Source organism: Chroicocephalus ridibundus, chromosome 10, assembly GCF_963924245.1.
Source record: "Chroicocephalus ridibundus chromosome 10, bChrRid1.1, whole genome shotgun sequence".
NCBI classification, from domain to species: Eukaryota; Metazoa; Chordata; class Aves; order Charadriiformes; family Laridae; genus Chroicocephalus; species Chroicocephalus ridibundus.
In genome coordinates, this window is record NC_086293.1 from 17,337,438 (window position 1) to 17,357,732 (window position 20,295).

Below are 20,295 nucleotides of genomic sequence, written 5' to 3' on the forward strand. Positions count from 1 at the left end.
GCTACCCAAGGGCACGGTGGGTACGGGGTGGGAATCCACCCAAATCCTTGGCCCAGACATTGGAGTGTGGTGCCTTGTACCCCAGTGCTCTTGGTGCTGTGATCTGGCATGCAGGGACGTGTTCCTCCCCGCGGTTCCCTCCTTTCTTAGAGAGCACCAGTGATCTTATTAATATCTCCTTAGAGGAGCAGGCTTTGAGGGCTATTAGTAAGTTTATATTGGAAAGCCTATTTGCTAGGTGGGGTTTCCTAAGCTTTTTAGAGACAGATCCACAGTACCTCTCTGTTTTGGGTGGGGAAACACTGAAGGTTTGGGCACCTAATGTCCTTTTTTTTTCTGGACCCCAAACTGAGATGCAAATCTTATCTCTCCAAAGATGGTTAAAGCCAAGCATCTCGAGGCTGAAACAGCTGTCCCTGAGACTTTGGTTTCCAGGATTATTCAGAGATTTGCAAATTAGAAGGGTGCTGAAACCAGTTGCCTTGAACTTTGGTGGAAAAGTACTTGACGGTATGTGGTATCTTGCAGATAACTGCCCAGGCATCTTCCTACACTGGTGGTACTTTTCCACCACTGATGCTATTGGTGGCCAGAGCTCTCTGCTTGGCTTATAGCCATCCTCTTATTTAAGGCACAGAGAAACCAAGGAAAAGGGAAGAGAGGCCGAGCACAACCTGTGTGGGAAAGGCACTCCCGAATCAGTGCTGGGCTCCAGCTCTTTCCCTGCCCAGCCCAGGGAGATGCCAGTGGCTGCGCTGGGGATGCTCCGGTGCTCGACACAGGGTACGTGACGTCTCGTCAGACTCCTGCGCAGAGGGTCAATACCTCGTTATTGCAAATCCCTGTGTCTGGCTTGCCTTTTTGCTCTCTATTTGCAGCCTCCTTGCTTCCTATCTGCATCCAGTAAGCAAGCTGACGTGATAGTTAATTACTCTTCTGGGTCGAGTGCTGTATTATAGTCGGTTCTGTCAATACTAATTGTTTTATAGAAATATGAAGTACCACTTTCCCTTCCCTCCAAGGACTTCGAGATGTGATGTGGGCTTTAATGATATCATTTGCCCTTCTGTCCAGTGCGAGCAGGAAAATATGATCTCCCGTTTGCAATGGGCACTTAGGGTTATCTTTCGGAGAGCTGCGAGCACTCTGCTTTTGGGGTCTGTTCCAGTGCCTTTCCAATAAAGCTCTTTCCCTGTGTATTTATAACTAATCAATCGCAACCCAAGATGAGAGCAATGATTATGGTTTGTCCTGGTGAATCCAGGCAATCCTTCCTTACGCCGTTCCCTTCCGGGGTGTGGGGTTCCTTCTTCTTGCTTTTCAGCCTTTGGTTTAATAAATAGGTTGTGCAAAAGAGTAAGTGAATAAGAAGAGGTTGTAGGAGGGCATCTCCTGAGAACGCACACAGTAGCATGTAAGGCTACCACGTAAGGAAAACTCCCCTTCTCATGCATGAAAAATGTCAGCCCTTGGCATTCAAAGGTATCTCTGCTTGCTTGCGCTGGCTCCAGTGGTCGAGGTCGGCATCCACTGGTGGTGGTTCTTTGCAGGGGGATTTATAACTTTGGATGTATTTTTATTGCTCTGGTGTGAACACCAGATAAACCCACATTCATTCATAATTAAAGAAAGGTAAATTAAAATGTGCCCCGTGTGTGTTCTTCAGGTTACGCGGAGTGTTTGTAGTGACTAATGTTTTGGGGCTGTGCTCTGGTTCTGTTTCCCTCGCTGGAGGTTTTGCTGTTAGCTTTTGTTGTTAGCGGTACTGCGCAGAGCGGGATGAACTCCCAGGTGAGCGCCCGAGATCTGTGCCAGCTGTTGTGCAGAGACGGAACTGGGAAGAGGGGTGTCACGTCCCACTCCCAGTAAAGAGGGGAGGGTAAGTGACTTCAGATTCGTTAATTCTCAACGGTGCGGACTAAGGTGAGAAAATGTCACGGTCCATATACAAACATTTATTGGCTTCCCAAAATGGTTAGTATAGGTCTTAACAAGTCCATGATAATTGGTTAGGTATGTAACAAATGATGGCAAGTGGTGAGGTGTGCATCGTGTTACTTAACAACAGGTATAGGACAACTTGTGGCAAGCAGTACTTAAGGTCATACTTAAGGTCGTTACTTAACAACTCTAACTGTTACTTAACAATTCTAAGAGAAAAGAGAAACTGAGGGATAGAGAAAGGAAAAGCTGGAGAAAGAGACAGAGATAAAGAGATCACTGGTCCTGGTTCCAGCATCTTTTTCAGGGAATCTTCCCAGGCATAATCTTCTTTCTTGGGAAGAATCTTCCCAGGCACGGTCGTCTTCTATTGTTTCTTCTTTGTTCCCCCCTAGGGGCACTTATTTTCCCCTTGTATGTTTGCTGAATTAGCATGGTCCACCCCCCTTGCTAAGGACAGCCTTATCTCAGGTTTCTCCCTTCTCCCAAGTGACATGTAGCGTGATTTGGGTGGAGAGATGAGTGCCATAGTCATACAAGTTTAGCATGATCTCTATAATCTTCATTAGCACATGCAGGGGTGTGCGCTTTCATAGGCATTTCGTGGATAATGAAGCAAAGGTCACTCATAGGACACAATGGCCTTGAGAACTGAGAACTAGCACGCTCACCACACGAGTGGCAGAACAATCCTGTCTTCACAAGACAGTTCTCCCACACTTTCAGGCGCCAGAAGTGTGAGCCTTATCAGTTCTTTGAAGGCCAGGCCTGCATGATTTATTTCCTTGCGAGTGTTTGAGGCATTCCATTGAAGGCTTGGAGGGCCTCCTGCCCCTCGGCAGGGAATTTACAGTCCGTTCCTTACAAGGGGAAGGGTTCAATACCTGGCTGTGGGACAGGCCCTTCCATCGGGATGTTCTAGACCTGATCCTGACTCCTTTGCATACCCACAACTTCCTGCAGAAGCCTCAAAAATGAGATATGGGTGTGTCATATGGGAGGGCCAGGCGCAAGGTTTGATGGTGTCCCTCCGTCCTCCCAGGGGTTTCATGGAGCAGAACCATACTGAATTAGACTTGCTTTCAGAAAACAGTGCAAATTCTGTTGCCATCAACACTTTTCAGTGGCAAGCATGGGACTTGGTCTTGATCCTCTTCATCTGTGTTGAGAGCTGGTTGGTTTTGCAACCTGAGACGACTTGTTTGGTTTGGAGTTCCCGTACATGGACTTCCCATCCCAGCTGGGCACCCTCAGTGACTTCTCTGCTGTTTTTCTCTGCAAGCGTTCAGCAAAGTTTGATGTACTGCTGGTGTCACCTGCAGAAAATCCTGTTCCGTGACTTTAAAATGCACCCCAACTTCAAACCTGCTCCGTCAGGGGCCTGAGAAAGCCTTTGCCCATGTCCTTTCTGCCCTATCACCCAGGCTTGCTGAAGGCTGCATGTAAATTGGTCTCTGAAAACAGTTTTCTGATCTCAGCCACAAATCTGATTATGGTTACATTAGGGAATGGAAGCATGAGAAGCTGGGTCGTTGCTTTAAATTTTAGCATTAAAGGTCAAGTTCAGTTGATTTTTAATCCTTTGACAGCAGCAGCAGCAGCTGCCTCCCATTTCGTACACCTGCAACTTCATGTGTGTCTACCAAGGCACAGGCAGGGACTGAGACATCGGGCACCAGCAAGGCCAGGCTTTGCTTCTGGGACTTTTCTGGGGAAAAGAGGCAGGAATGTCTCAGCTCCCAGTTAGTTTTAAGACAAGAGCCTGGAGCCGCTGCTGCTTTGTGCCCACCATCAGCGGGATGCTGGGGAACCCCAGCGCTGTGCGCAGACCTGTCCTGAGCGGGAGCGATGGCACCTCATTGTTGGGGACCAGCGCCTGGAAACCCATGGAAAAACACCCACAGGCTTCAGTGGGAATGGGGTCAGCTTCCAGGCTGGGTCTGCTTGGAGCCTTTAGCATGAGGACGTGTGTTTTGGGAGAGCGTGGGGTCGCCTGCTTCAAAGTGGAGTGAGGCTCACACATGGACTGATAGGACCATAGAATGGTTTGGGCTGGAAGGGACCTTAAAGATCATCTAGTTCCACCCCCCTGCCCTGGGCAGGGGCATCTCCCACCAGACCAGGTTGCTCAAAGCTCCGTCCAGCCTGGCCTTCAACACATTGACTCGGGGATGTGCAGCAGCTCAGGATGCCACCAACAATAGCGCCGGCTTGAATATTCATCTCCCGTGTTTGCAAATCTCGGCGTGAGCTGCAGATTCTTCTGTTAGTATTTTGGGACTGTTTCCTTCAGTTCCCTATTAAAATGCATGTGTTTTTCCTCATTTAAAAAGATCATCTGTATCAAAAAGCTAATGATCACAATACCTGGCTTCCTTTTCCCCAACAAAGATGACAGCAGTGATATAAATCATTATGTTGCTGATTGTAAAATTGCTACCTTCAGGCACGTCTTTATTTTAGGGTTGGATTTTTTGGCTGCCACAATTTACAAGAGAAAGACAGTTGGAAATTTTCTCCTTTAATATGTAGTTTTCACAGCTCTCAAGTCTTTTTATCAAGTCAAGCTGCTTTGGCTGCCACGCTGGAAAGAGCAGAAGATTAAAGTGCCTTTTTTTTTTAATATGCAGCTGTGCGTATAAGTATATTGTGGCTTTCCTGAGGTAAGATAAAGTCATAAAGATTTCCTGGTGGGCTTTTGCATTGCTCGGCTATTGTGGTCCTTGCTGCAGTAGGCAATGAATATCCTTTTCTCGTGACTTTTTGCTTGCCTGTTATAAGCCACCGTCACCTTCCTGCAGTTCCTGGTGTGGTTGTTGTGGGACTATGGACCCTCCTAGCCCCAAGGTGCAGTGGCTCCAACAGGGTCCTGCTGAGGGTTTGGAGCCATCAGGATTTTAGTTGCTGGTTTTCAGAGTCAGATCCCAGTGGGATTTTAATGCCGCATCATATGGAAACACTGAGGACTGGGCTTTTTTCATTTTATTTTTTTTTTCCCTCCCACCTCTGTGGGGAGATGTAGCTGCTTGTCTAGGAAAAAGACAGGAGCTGCAGAGAGTATCCGAAACGCCATCTGCCTGCTTTCCAAACAGCCGAGGTCTGCGCTCGGTGAATGACGACAGCGGGCCCTATCAAGGGTATGGCTTGTATTTAATTCTGTGTTACAATCCCTTTAATCTAGGATTATATCCAGTTGTTTTCTTCATGCAGGGTGTATGCTGTCAGATAAAAGCAATAGCAGCTGGGAGGAGAAAAATGGCTTTGAAGAGGGGCTGAAAACCTTGAGTCTCTGCAGATGCATTTGTCGGAGGCATGAACGTATCTCACACCAAAAAAAAAGTCCAGGCAGGTGCAGGGGCTGACAGGACCCTCCAGCTCTGATAGATGAAGACCCTAGGAAGGCTACCGGTTGCAAATGAAATAGTAATTGCTTTCCCCTCGCTGAATGAAATCTTCTCTGAGGCGATTACACAGATTAAAGCTTCCCACTGCACTGTACCAGAATAAATATAGCCTGCACCTCTTGCGAGGGCCACTGCGGGGTGCCTCATGCGAGGAATGGCGGGGTAGCTGGAGTCAAGAGTGTAGAAATCCTGTAAAAATAGGGCTGGAAGGACCTCGGGCTATCTGATCATCTTCCTCCCTTGAAGCAGGATTGAGTGTGCCTCGGTCGTTCCTGGTGATGCTTGTTTGGCCGGTCACACTGGGGATGCGGGGACACGGGCTCTTGGGCCACCTCCTCCCGCGCATCTGCATCCTTACGAGGACAGGGCTCTGTCCCCACTATCCAGCCTGGCTTCCTTGCTGTGACACATACCTCTAATTTCTTGTTGTGAACACAGGGAATGAATTCTTTTCTTCTTTGCGGCAAATTTTTCCATACTTTGAGGACTCTTGTCCTCAAAGCCTTTCCCTCTCTGAGGTTTGTGTGCAGTTCCCACAGCCCTTGCCCAGGCTCACATTTCTTGCCTGGCTCCCGCTCCCTTCTCGGGGACTCCCCGGGCGCTCAGTGCCAGCCGGAGTGCCCTTTCCCTGCTCCAGGGGAAGGAGGGCACTCCCTCTGCCCCTTTCCTTGTCTACCCACTGCTATGTGATGCTTTGGGTTTTCAACACACAATACACCTCCCTTTGGTTGTGCTCAGCCCATAGTCCACCGACAGCTCAATAGCGCTGGGCAAATGATTAAATGCACCCCCAGCCATGCACTTCGCGTGTCGACTTAAACCGTTGCCCTCAGTAACGGGTACGTTTTGCCAAGTTGATAATTTGTAGTAGATGCCACTTTGACCGAGGTGCAAGGGAGACTTCACCGTGCCTACACAAAATCATTTTCCTTGCTTATCACAGCACGATTTGACTGCCTGGCGTTAGTGTTGTTTGATTAGGTTACGTGCTATATAATTCCAAGTACAGTGTGTGCATGGTAGTCGCATAACACAAGGTAAAAATCTCCGAAGTCCAGGAGTCGTACATGTGAGAATCATAGAGATCCTTCTCCACTCTAATCAGCTCCCTTCCAGAAGAGAAGAAAAAAGGCATTAAAAAAATGCAGCTCACTTTTAGTGCGTAGTAAAAGATAATGCCTTGTGTGGGCTTGGGCAGTGCCACATGACGGAGCATCACGCTGGGTGGTACAAAGCTGTGTCTCTTCCCTGCAGCAGTTTGCTCCCATGAAGAGCTCGCCTTTTTTTAAGGTCGATGTCAAACGTGACGTGGGCAAGCGCAGGTACGGTGGGAGGGGGGGATGCTCTCTCCCTCCCCTGCACCCAGCTTGTCCAGACCCCATCAGCGTGAGCTTGGGCTCCCCTCCCGGAGCTCAGCATCCATCCGTGCCCAAGGGATGCAGCCTTGTGTCCTTGACGCAGCTCTGTGAAGGGGCTGCTCCTGGCTCTCGTGGATTATCATGTGACATTATTTGAGTTACGAGTACCTTGGGGCACAGGTTGGTGGGGTTTTTCTTTACTTCCCTCCCGCACTGAGCGGTACAGGGAGGCCATGAGAGTCTGGTTATCGGCAGCAAAAATAAACCCTGGAGCTGAGCTGGGTGCAAATGGGGCAAGGCAGGTTCCCGGGAAGCCCAGGCTGCTGCGGAGGCTTTTGCAACCCCAGGGACTTGAGTGAGCTGTAGGGGAACACTCAGCAGTGCTTTGGATTGTGAAGGTGATCTCGGCACCATCACCCCCTATCGAGTGAATCAGCAGGAAAAAAAGTACTTCTCTGGCTCAGGGCTGGTTAGTTTAATTAAAGGTCTGTTGCTCTTGCCAGCAGTTCAGGCAGAATTTGATGTAGCCGGCTAAGTTGGTTGCTTAAGTGATGTAATGTTGTTATGCCTATTTTTCCTCGAGTCTAAATTTCTGTGGCGTAAGTAAGAGGATGCAATGATCTGTTGCTGTCTGCAGAGAGCTGCTGAGAAGCGTGGGGTGGAGGTGGTGGGGAGACACTTCAGGCTGGCAGGGGGTCTGCTGTGAGACCTGATGGTTTGGCTGCAAATTGCAAGGGCCAAGGATGTGCCAGCCTTGTCCGGCACGCTCGACAGTCGGCCACCACGGGCTCAGATCCTCCTCCTTAAAACGTTTTGATGAAAATAACCTTGACATCTAGTTTATCTGCTTTCAATGGACGTGGGTTTGTATCTGACTCTTTCTCTAAAGAATAAAAATCTACGTTTATATTTTGGGGATAAATTTTCTTTAGGCTTTTGCATATCCAAAAGCCTCAATGACATGAAGCGAGGGTGTAATGGTGGATTTTTCCTTCTATCTGAACTGCTGGACCATAATGGGGGATGTAAATTAGTACCTTTAGGATGGGATTTGTTTCTTTAAAGGTGCAATGACTGTAGAATTGCTGTCTGTTAAAAAACGATGAAAATAAAAGCACCTATCTTTCCCTTGGTATAATGAATTTAAAAGGCGAAAATAGCACTGAAGCATCACTTTGAAACAGAGGTAGGCACAGCTCAACCCTAGGGTCTCGATGCAGTGCTATGTTTAAGCAAGGGTTATTAACTTTTTCAATCAAAATCTCAGTTTAGGAGATCCTGAGCTTTGAGGGCCCTGGAAACTACAGGGGTGGCTGCAGGAAGCAGAAACCTCAACAAGGAGGTTGCCCAACAAGGACTTTACAGGCTACTCCCAAGAATATGTTAATGTGTGTTTAGCTGGGAAGCAATAATACTTCTTGGTGGTTGCTTGTTACAGAGCTGTGCAAGTCAAGTTAGATGTAGCCCCCCAAAAACCCAAACCAACACCTTTTGAGGAGAACAAGCCCATGTTCTCCCATATCTCTAGTTTTCGTATGGACTGTCTTATATTTCTTCTTGTATTATCTTCTGATTCTAAGCCCTTATTTTTCCATACTATACTTTTCGTGTGAGCTATCGTATATTTCCACGGGGGATAGAAATGCAGCCTCCGTGCCCCTTCCCAAGGACCTTGGCGGTTGTTGGCAATAGCCGTTCCTGGAGTAGCCACAAGAAACACTGTGGTAGCCACCTGGTTCCTTCCAGCTTGCTCCCAAGGACTGTAACCAGCCATAACATGGATGCTGGACCAGGCTTACGGCATTGCTGACACCCTGATGGCCGTTTGCACTGCTCCAGCTCTGATTCCCCTTCCCAACCGGGATCCAGCCCTTCTTTGGAGCTGGTGAACTCTGAGTCCTGGCTGTTTTCTCACACTCGCAGCAGCGATCGTTTGCGTGATGCAGCTGCTGGAGCTGACTTAATGCAGTTCTGTACTTATCAAAGGCGATCATCGAGATTGGAGGCTTTTTTGGCTTCTTGGCTGCTGTCAGTAGTTCCTATTAACACTAATGGAAATCACGCTCTGGCATCAGCAGCACAGCACCCCCTGCGTGGTGTCTGACAGCCTGATGCTGCAGGATTCGCGGGAATGGGATCGTGGAGGTAATTCCTTCTGCGTCACGCAGAGATTTTACTGCCAGGGGTCTTGCTATTGCTTCATACGTACTGTGCCAGCTTAATGTTCTGTTATTTTCTTTCTTGGGAAGAGCCTGTAAAGCCAAAGAGCATGGTGGGGGTTAATGCTGGTTCTGCAGGCACCAAGAATAAGGGAAGAAAAGTCATTTCTTCTGAACTCTGGCCTTTGACGCGGTGCTTCAGAGGGTTTCTCTGTGGCTACACGTCGGTAGGTCTCTCGTCAGCAGCACCAGCAGCAGCCCCGGAGCAGGGAAAGCAGCCTGTGTCGCCCACCCAAATGTCAGCCCGTAGGCAACAGGATTTGTGCACAGGCTGAGCAGAGAGCTCAGCTACCAGACCCGTTCCGAAGTCTCCTTGGTCTTCCAAACAGGCTGGTGGGTGCCCTGTTCTTACTGACTCATGTTGGCCAGACTCCGGGTTACTCAAGATAAGCATCTTTATTCTATCATGCGCTTTCTGCGTATGTCTGTCTGCTCTTAGCCTGCAATGTGGCAAAGGCATCTGTCTTTCTGTGTTGCGTTGGGTTTTTTTCTGATGCTATCTGCAATTTCTTTTCTTCTCTGTTGTATCTGGATGAATTGGGATTTGTTTCGCCTGCTTAAATTACATTTCTGTGAAAATTGCCTTAGGAATTAATCCCGAAGCTCAACAAAATAGTACATGGTTTGAAAAGAAATGGTCACAGTGTAGAAGGTTAAAGGAAATACAAAATTCACTTTGCCCTCTAAATTTAAGGGGAGCTTAGGTGTACCCAGCATGGGAGAGAGAAGTGAAATTGCGAAGACAGGCGCATATAAACCAGGAGGAGTGACTTGTGTCCAGCAGTTCTGCATTCAGACTTGGGGAGATCTGCTCATGATGAAGATTTTGACTTCTGAGTTGGTGAGGGGAACAAGCATCTCCTCCCGGACCGACGCTGCCTGTTCTCTTCCTGACGGGCAGTGGTGCTGGAGTTCTCAGGTGGCTTCTATTGCCAGCTTCCCCGGCTCTTCTTTCCAAGATTTCCCGGGGGGGAAAATTTGCTGATTGTTTTTGTTTGCCACAGCATGCATTACCTCTGGCTTTCCAAGCCCGCAGCCGGGGTTTCGGCTGGAGCCTGGCAGCTTTCTCTGCTGCGTGGGTCAAGCCAAGCGCTGAAGCCTGCCTGGGAACGAGCTGGAGGTGGAACAAAGTTTGACGCCAGTTTGTCCTTCTCTTGTCAGTGTGGGCAGGATGCTTCCCCACTCAAGTAACCACGGTGTGTAGGTCTGTGAAGTCTGGAGGACGAGGAGGGGCTGAAAGGCAAAGTAAGGCTGGCATCGCTGGGGAAAGCCTGTGTGAAGCCGTTGTCGCACTGAGGGGCACGGGCTGTTCGTGCTGCTTCACCGGCGCTTTCCCTTCACGCATACCCCAGCCTTGCCCGGCTTTCTGGCCAAAATCTGCGGGGTCACAGTTCAGCTTGGTCCACTCTCCATTACGGGTCTTTGAGGCCACGTTGGAGGAGGTAACGCAGCCAGTGCTGTGGTTTTGGGCAGCGCCTGCCTTCCCCTGCGCCCCCCGAGGGCTCCCCACTGCCTCCCCATCTCGCAGCGTGTCTCCTCCCTCGCCCGGCTGCCAGGGAAGCTCGCTGCCGTTATCCCGGAGGGGTGCGAAGGCATTTGTCTTCGAGACAACCGTCAATCAGGGCCGCCTCCTCCCCAGCAGGCTGTGTGGGCCACTTCTGCAATATGCCGCCGGGCCACATGCCTGGGGAGAGGCGATCGCTGGCTGTGACGGTGCCTGCCCGTCCATTAGCACCGGCAGCGAAACTCCCCTCTCCTCTCCTTCAAATATTTTGGGGTATTTTCAGGTAAAAGACCGGATTCCCAGATCCTCAGTGTTGCAAGGTTTATTTAAGATCAGTATTTTTCCTTCCGATTTCCACAGGTAACAGTTATCTCTAATTCTTTGGCGTAGGCTGAGGCTTCTAATAAGAATGTTTGAGTTTAAAAAGAAAAAAAAAAAAAAAGCAATCCATGCTGTGGGCTGAGGTGAGCTGAGTTGCTGGGACTGTGTGTACATGTACGGCACAGCGTGGGATCTGTTTTGTGGGATTGAAGCACACGGGGTCCTGGGGTCCCACAGAGCTCTGGGATGTGCCACCTGCACGGACAAACTTCCAGGATATAGCCGGTTCCTTGTACTCGCCGGGAGGAGGGAAACAAGAGTAGTGATTCAATGCATTGTGTTCGTTTGGGGAGCTTATTTTGCTGCTTTTTGTGATTTTTGACTCTTATGGTTTCAGTGACCTCTTCCAGGGCACCTGTGAGCAGAAATGAAGCTCCAGGATAGAGAACATGGTAGGCAAATTCTAGCACAGCTGCCTTTTATGAAGAATAATTTGATTTTTGTCTTTTCCTCCTTTTAGGCTTTTTTTTTTTTCCCTCCTCCGTGTTTTCTGCTCCTACAAACACTCCTCTGAAATTATATGCTTCAGATCTGCAGTAGCTGTGTTGCTTTTTGTGGGGGTTTTGGCTTGTGCTCTCAATGTGCAGACAAACTCGTTACCAGATGTAGTAACAGGCAGTTCTTCCCTCCTGCCCTTTAGGAATGTGCTGTGCTGCCTCTGTGCACGGCCCCTTCTCTCCTCCCTCCTCCTGGGCTTTTTCAGCCAGCGATAAGGTGGCGTAAGAACCATAAGAAATCTGGATTTGGGGGCCTGGACAACGTATTCTGGGGGTGTGTTGAAGAGGGTATTTGCTCCACGTGTTACAGCCGGTTCTGCTGCAGGTCACTGCTCTTGTAGCATCACTTGCGATTCTTCTTGTCCACGTGCACACAACCCGCAGCAAGAGGAGCACAAACAGCTCATCTGACGGGAAGGGCATAGCATGGGGTAGTAACCCCCCCAGCAGAAATGCCCAGAGCTCATCATCACTCAAAGCCCTTAAAAAATATCCTGCCACAAGGCCAAAGAAGAAAGATGACTCTCTCTCCTTTTTGAGACAGCCTTCAGTATACTACATTGCACAGGCATCCCTAAAACAGCTTTCCTAGCTCTTGGTTTTCAACTAGAGCAGGGCAGGTTTAGATTAGACATTAGGAAGAAGCTCTTTACAACGAGGGTGGTGAGACACTGGCCCAGGTTGCCCAGAGAGGTGGTGGAGGCCCCATCCCTGGAGACATTCAAGGCCAGGCTTGATGAGGCTGTGAGCAACCTGATCTAGTTGAAGATGTCCCTGCTGATAGCAGGGAGGTTGGACTAGATGGCCTTTAAAGGTCTCTTCCAACCCAACACATTCTATGATTCTAAATGAGAGGGTTTTTAATGTGTAGTCACGTGGTTTTGGAAAGGATCTTTATGTAGGGCCATGTGCAACTGTTGTGTTGAAAATTGCCAGGCTTCAGGTAATCAGGTAATTAATATGTAATAGTGGTACCAAACTTGTTTTTTTCTGGGTTTGTTAGAAAAGATGGATGTTTTGAACTAGTATCTCTTACATTTGGCCCAAAAAAGAGGCACTACAGGCCATCAAAGGCACAAAAAAGGCTTTAGTTGTCATATTTTTTTTTTTTTTTTTTTTTTTACTTCCAGCTCAGTAGCACTGTCTCCGTCTCCAGGCTGGGTTGCAGACGGGTGCTGGGGAGGCAGGTTGGACCCAACCAGATGTGGCTGCATTTGCTGTCTGTGCCAGGGAGCCGGCGTGAGGTGTTTGTCCAGTTGGGTCCTGCCACGTGGGGCTGGATGGCTGGTTCTGGGTCACAGCAAGCAGCTTGGGGGGGTGTTATTTAGCTCTAATTAAACTTGGCAGGAGGTGAAAGGCAACAGACGAGCAGCATGCCAGCTAGAGGCACCAAGGGCAGAGGGATAGTCCCTCGGGGAGCTAGGATGTCCCTCTTGCCCCTGCCAGATGCCCCAAGGGATGGTTCCAAGCACATGTTGGTTATGGCTTTGCTTCTTCCACTCTACTGGTGATTTTGCTATGGGGAAGCTCCTGGTGCCAAACCGTGGGCGTCTGGGACACCTCACCCTGGAGATACCTGTCCTTCTACCAGTTCCCTGGCAGATCTCTCTGCATGTTGCGAGGCTCAGACCTATCGCTGCAGACTCCAGAGCCAGCAAATGGCCTTTCTCTTATCTTAAAAACCATCATCGAACTCCACACCTAATTTCGTGCAAGCAGCTAATTGTCCTCTTTGCAGATGCGAGCGTGGGACCTGCACACACCGCACGCACACTGCACGTGCACCATAGTAAACATGATTTCCCTAGCTACGGTTCATTTATATTTACAGCCCAAAGCTGAGAAAAGGCCACTGCTCCCTCCAGCCTCCCCTGCTGAGTGAATGTGCTCTGAGCCTGGAAATCTGAGCACTTGCTTGCGCTAAACTGGCCTCCAGGGGTATGTCCCCATGGGGCTCTCACCCCGTCTCTGTGATGCCTCAGGAGATTTGCCCCGTTCATTTTCAGCCTCCTGATATAAACTGAGTCCAAAGACTGGGGCTGTGGGGGGAAAAAAATGGATAATTCTAACCATGCCTTTCCTTAAAATAAATAGTAAGAAATGACCGGAGTGAAACATTGCAAATAATGTTCCCTAATGTCTTTGAAGGAGCAGACATTCATTCTCAGCTATTTCGGGTACATACCAGCCACCATGCAAAGGTATATTCCCATGTCTCTGCACGGCAGCGGAGATGGAAAGTTGAAATGCTCTGGTTTCTTGCAGTAGTTTGCTGCCTCAGAACAAACTACCTTTTACCAAACTTTTTCTTCCAGCTCCAAACAACATGCCCTTGTAAAATCTGAGATTACTCACTTTAGCAGGAAATGTGAGGAGGAGGAGGAGGTGCACTACAGTTTCACACCTTTTCTCTCTTGTTTTTCCATCTAGAAACAAGTTCTGTTCTGCCTTGACTGATTGATTGAACCATTTTCAAGCGCTGTCTGAAGGAGACAGCTTATCTTTTACTGGATCAGAGATGCGTTTGGCTCATAAACAGTTTTTCTTTAAGATCTGGGGTGTTTTCTTTCTTTTTGTTTGTTTCCTGGAAATCATAGCACATGCACAGAATAAGGGAAAATGTCAAATTCGACAAATTGTACTTAGCCAGAGCGTCGGCTTGTAATAGGTCAGATCTCTTGGTGGACTGCTTTGAAAATGTGCTTTCTTTGGAAAAGGGATATTGCTCAGACCTGCGTGTGCTTGACCTTCCACCCCACCAGCCCAGTTTCAAGTTGTTTTAGACAGCAGCCCTCCGTTATGGGGGGTGGGTGTTTCCCCCAGCTCTCTGCGAGGGGCGGCGGGTGCGTGCGGGATGCCCACGGCAGGGCTCAGCGTTTCAGCCTTGCCTGCCTGGAAGCTTCTCTCCTTTTCTTGCTATCTTATTCAGTCCTATCGAAGATATTCCCTTCCCTGCTAACTTTGCCTGGCTGAAAACAGCCCTTTGACAGAGGCTGAGGCACACCAAGAGTCCTTGAGTCTTCATTCATTTGTCCCTCGCTTCTGCTCTGTAAGAGCTGTTTTTAAAATAGCTTGTGACATGGAGGAGAGCGAGAGCTTAATGATGAAAATGGTACAAAAATAATTCCAGTGATGGTGGATGTACTTTTTTTTTTTTTTAAAAAAAAAGAGACAGGACTGGGTTTTTTGTTTGGAGATCTGAAGTATCGGTAGGAGATCTTTAGCTCTGGTTGTTTAATGTTTTCAAGTCAGCATGAGCCACTGTATATATTAACCAGGAAGGACGACTAGCTTCTGCAGCATGTAAGGTCTGCCTGGAGTGGGAACACAGAGATGAAAATAGTTCAAATAGTGATTTATAAAAGTGTCTTTCCAAAAGTAGCCTGCTTTTCTTCTTGGATAGCCCACCGTTCTAGTCTGTGAGAGGCTCTCAGTCTTCTCCTGCGTGTAGCCACTTCTGGAGAGAAGCCAAGTGCTGTTAATTCTCCTTTCACAAAAGCAGCACAAAAGGAGCCGACGGCTGGGCTGTTGGAGAGCAAGCACTTGCCTCGGTCCTGGGACACTGCCCTCTTCTAAGGGGGACCCACCAGCATGGGCCAACTTGTGTTCCCACCCCATCCCTCGCCCGCTTTTTGGACTCAGTTAGTTTATGGGTATTTAGCAGTCCTTAGGTTGTGCCTGGGATCTCCAAAGACGGGATATACCAAGCCTTGCCTAGTCTCTAAAGTAACCTAAGAGCTGAGAAACTTGTGTAGTGTTGGCAGCACTATGGGTTACTGAACTTCAAAGTATTGTACTGTCAAAATAACACTGACCAGGGTGGTGGAAAGACGTTGCCCGCTGTTAGTTACTCCTCAGGAGGGGCTGGGAGGGTCTCCTTGGTCAAAGGGGCTCTGGCCACACTGATCAGCTGAGTAAAACCATTCACTTCTATACAATTCTTTCTTTTGGGCACTGTGGCATCATTTGTGAATCTGCCTTTTTAGAGCTTCTAGGAGATTTTGCACAGAACACTTTTATTATTAAATAAATGCAGTATCGGCTGTCTGCTGCAGCTGGTTGAACTGGGAGACTTTACGTTCCTGTCTCAGTGACAGAGCAGGAGGCATAGGGCTTTGTGGTCACTGGGCAATAGATGTGCAGCATCCATACCCCAAACTGACTTTTTTACTTTCCTTGTCAGTAAGGCTGTAAAACGTCCAAGTTCTGGAAGTTGTCCTCAGAATATTCTGAAAGAAATACAAATTCTAGTAAGTTCATAGCCCAGCCTGTCCCTGACTTTTCCAAGGCACACGGCACATTTGATTCATGGGAGATGACCTGTGATGTTCTTCAGCTCCACACCATGCCCTTCCACTGTGCAGCACACCGTGGTCTTGCAGCATGAAACATCTCAGAAGCTGGGTCATGTCAACACTCACAAGCTTCAGGAGACCATGTGTCGTTTTCCGTCCAAAAGAAAAAAGAGAAGGAGTGAACACGTTACTTTTCAAGACTGCCTGTAAGGCTTGAGAGGAGAAGGAAGATCTTTCCTTGATCCTTTTGCCTGGGCTAAGTTTTGTGGTTTTTTTGAAGTCCCAGAGCAGCAATAGACTGTATCTACCACACGTACTGCACTGTTGGAGTGAAAGGGCAGGCCGAGCTGTTTCTGTTGCATTTGCAAAGAGCTCCTATGCCAGTCAAAGCAAATATGACTTGACCTGCACCTCTGACCAAGACCCTTGCTAGCAGGATTTTCCAGAGGAGACCGTGTAAGTGGTTGCATTCGTGGCCCTTGAGACTGGAGGTTAACCAGGAGGTGACTGGGAGGGAGCAGGGAGAGTGTTTGGGCCAGAGAGAAGAGGAGAGAATCCAACTGCAGAGTCCAGCCTGGAGGAGACCGCATGGGAATAGCGGGATTTGTCCCCTGCCTGAGGGGCTTTGCGCGTCACTCCGACAGCCTGCATTCTGTTTGCCTCCTGGTTTTATTTGCTGGCTGTATTTCTGCTAGTATTTTTATGGGTTTGTTTTTTCTGTTTTATTAGCAGGGCAGCTACGCTTTTATCACAGGCAGGATGATGCTGGGCTTTCTGCTGAAAGCTGCCAGATCGTGATGATGTGTTTTACCCAGCAGAGCCCACCAGGAGAGGCTCCCGTCACAGCAGAAGCCACCAGGGAGATTTCTTAGAGCAGCAGTCGCCCCTCAGCCCCTGCTCAGTCACTGGCCTACTATTTCATCGTTGCTATTTCTTGCTTGTATTTTGTGCTGGCTTCTTCGTTCTTTTGAGATCAAAGTCATATTTTTATTAATCAGTAAAAAAAATAGGGGCGCATATCTGTTTGATCATACACAGAAAAATACCCAGCAGGGCTGGCTTTAGTCTGTTGGATCTATTGCAAACTCACTCTGCTAATGGCTTGCTTAGGTGAAATAAGATCAAAGTTGGGAGAAGTTCCAGGTTTTCTGTGCGTTTGTCAGGTGTCTCCGTCTTGGGGTTATTCACTTGCACACTGGCGGCAGAGGAGGGACCGGACAGGAGTTGGAGACAGCAGGAAAAGGAGACTTGGAGAGAGGAGCAGAAGTTCCTGAAGCTGTCAGAGCTGCTTATTTTCAAGAAGTGAGGTGGATCTTCAGGGAAAAGGGGACCCTTTGCAGGGGGAGATGCAGGGTTGGCATGTGAGCATTGGATGGACACAGCTGGTACAAAGAGAGGTATCAAGAGAAGCAGACAGAGGCAAGGTATGTTTTGATGTGTCTTGTATCTAGGCTTGCTCTGTGGTGGCAGGTTGCAGAACGAAGGCGTAGCTTGGAAAGCACCAGGGAGAAGGTCATCATGGCAAATCCTGGCTTTGCTTTCCTCTTTTAGCGTTGTGCATTACTATGTTTCAGAAAGTAGGAGCAGCCATAATAACATTTTAGGTCTTTCATGTATGTCAAAGAAGCATGCCTGGCTGGCAGAGTGAATCATAGAAAAGAAATGGACTTGGGTTTCGAGAGGACAAAAAAGAGCATCCACGTGTTTCAAAGAGAGTGGCTCAGAGCCTGTGCTTTGTCTCTTCTGATAAACCTGCTGCCGGATGTAGTCTGGGGCAGTGGAAGGGAGAGATCTGCTTTGCTCGATCCAGAGGCTCCGTGCCTGCAACTGGCCTAACCAAAGGGATTGATGTTTTACCTTCCCATCACTTATCCAGCAATGCTTGAGCCTCTTTACAGAAGAAATGTTCCAGCAAGTGCCAAAATCATTTAGCGCTCGCGGCTCGTGCTGCAAAGCTGCTGGAGTTCGCCTGTAATAACAGAGGTAGCGAGAGGTCCTGGCAAGGATGGGAGCTGATGCCCTGGCAGGGCACTGGTTGGCTGGCAGCTCTGCGGCTCGGCAGAGGAGGGGGCTTTCTTCCTTTGCAGGCAGCTCCTGCGTTTCAGTTATGGCTAGGTTGGGAGATATTATAGTGTTGGACTGCTTGAGTGAGAGGTTGGTTCGGCCTGAGCTGCAAATCTCTGCTGGGCTGGTGTATAAGGACCCAAGGGCTGTTTGCATGGCTTGTGCCCAACCCCAGCCTGATTTCTGAGCCTGGGATAGGCAGGTACATTGGAATGTTGCTCCTTGGAGGGTCTCCATCGCTCCGGCCCATCCCCAACATCGCAGGTGGGGAGAAGGCAGGGCACGAGCTGCTGCAGGCGGAAGGGGTGGTGTGTGTCCTTCACTGCCCTGTGTGTGTAAACCCAGGCGTGGCGATGGCATGGTCATTTTCTCTGCAGCAAATCAAGTGGGCACCTCTTCTGGGAGAAGAGAAGGTGGCACCAGGGTCGGTGGCCAGGGATGTGACCAGTGCCTTTCTTGTTTGCTGTCCACAAAGGATGAGCGTGGCTGGAGAGAGGGCAGGCAGCCTGGATGCACCAGGGCCCGTAAATCATGGTTGGAGGGGGGAAGGCAACAAATCAAGTGTCCACGAAGAGGGAATTGTATAGGCAGCCCATAGATCAGTGGGTGTCTGTGTATGGTCAGACTGCAAGGGAAAAGGACGTGCCGGCTCAGTACCCCTGGAGAGATGTATTGTGGCTGTCAGAAGCCAAGGCACAAGGAGCTCTCTCCAGTAACAAATACTAAACTCTTCTGAAACAACCACAAACTACAGTGTTAGGCAGCTGGGAAAAGTTCCCCGAGACTGACGGTTAATACCGCTCACTTATGTTAACAGCAAAAAGCCAGCGCCATTCGGCGGTTTGCAAAGCAGCCGTGACTGCCCTGCGGAGTTTGCAATTAAAACCCCAAATGCTGGGGAGGAGAGTCCCCCCCCGTGTAGTACTCTCTCCTGTCAGGGGGAAAGCAGCATCGGCGCAGGGAGACCCTGATGTGTTTTCCCAGTAGAAAATAACCTGAATGGGTGAGGTTTGTTTTTTTTTCTAGTCTCATGCCCATCGCTGGGGCCCCTGGCCTCTCCCCTGAGGCCATTGCTCGACTGCTCCGGCCCCACGCACCTCCCTCTCTTCCACCTCGTCCATGTTGTGGCTGGTTTTCTGACTGGGGAAGCAGTGACGATGAAGGATGCTCGTTTGGTTGGCTGAGCTTTTTTCCTAAATCACCTGGTGCTGAGGAGTAATAAAATATTTATGAGACGTTACAAAACGAAGCCCAGAACAACAGCACGGTGAGCAGTTAAATATTGCTCCTCGCAGTGGTACCCGAGCAGCAGGTGCCCTAAGGATGAAGAGCTTTATGCTGCTCTTGGTCGTGTGCTGTGAGCTGGTGTCTTTAGGCAAAAGGCAGAGACGCTTCCCCTGGGAATTACCTGCAATCCCCAGCTGAACCGATTCCCGCGAGACACGGGTGATACTGATGGTCCCTGAGCCACGGGGGACCAGCGGGCAGCGCCGCGGAGCATCCTCACCTCCTGGATGCAGGGAGACCCTTCCAGCGGGATGTGCTGGGTGCAAGGGCACCATGAGGCATCAGTGCACCGAAACACCCAGTCCTCAATCAGAGGTGTTCAAGTGTGGCAGTAAAGGGGGGTCTCCTCTCTACCACAGGGGTGCCTTTCACTTGAAAACCTCCTTCTGTAGAGTTAAAATCTGATTGCTATTCCAGCCACCATCACATTGGTAGATATGGCTTTATTGGCTGGTTTGAGTACCTGTACAGCTGTGGATGGGTTATTCTGTAACCTGCCACTGACAAATCAGTGTTTAGCCCTAAAACGTTTGGCAATCTATGATCTAGGATATTCTCTCCTTGCAAATCTTCTGTTGGGTATGGTACTGCTGTATCATAATGTAGGTTGCAAAGAGCTTCTGGAGGTCTCTGGCCCAATTTCTCTGCTCAAAGCAGGGCTTCTTCCTAAACCAGGTCATGTTCATGCAATCACGTTGTGAAAATTTGCAAGGCTGGAGATGCCACAGCCTCTCTGGGCCCCTGTCTCAGTGTTGGACCACCGTCATTGTAACATTACAAAAAAAAATGTATAAATTCTTATGAAACTCTCCTTTCTACTAGATTTCAAGGCATGTCATCTGTGGCTCTTGGACGTTTAATACTGTTGATGTGCATCATACAAAGCTTGGAAAGACAATGGTCCTGTGTGAGTGCAAGTCATCTTGTTTTCTTCACACATGCAGATTTGAAAGTTCACTTTAAAAGAGTGAAAATCTGCAGAAGTTGTTCTAGTTCTTCGAAGTTCAGAGCATGTAAATCTGAGACTTTATTTTGAGCCCATCCGTGATAAAGTGTGGCGTACAAAACGTAAATCTGGCTAACGTTGTGTTATTGTGTAATGTAGCCAGTACAGCAGTGAGCTGTACGGCTGGTTTTGTTCCGATGTGCTTAGACACAGCAAAGCGTTTTGGAGAGAGGATGCATTAGTTAGGCAGGTTGCCGTGTATAAGTTTTTTCAGGGAACTTTTCTGCGCCAAACAGCTCCTCTTTGCAAAGCTTGTGCTCCCCCGGTGTAGGCGAAGGAGGCTGGAGATGATGCACAGCGATGGTGCCGGCTGTTTGCCGGCTGGAACAACTCTGGAGA

The 20,295-nt window shown here is 48.9% G+C and overlaps 1 protein-coding gene across 5 annotated transcripts in view; it reads left to right on the forward strand.

Annotated features, from left to right (window-relative positions):
- The window catches only part of CADPS (calcium dependent secretion activator), a 221,235-nt gene that overhangs the window by 19,716 nt on the left and 181,224 nt on the right, over nucleotides 1-20,295 (forward strand). The gene's annotated exons all lie outside the window — the stretch shown is intronic.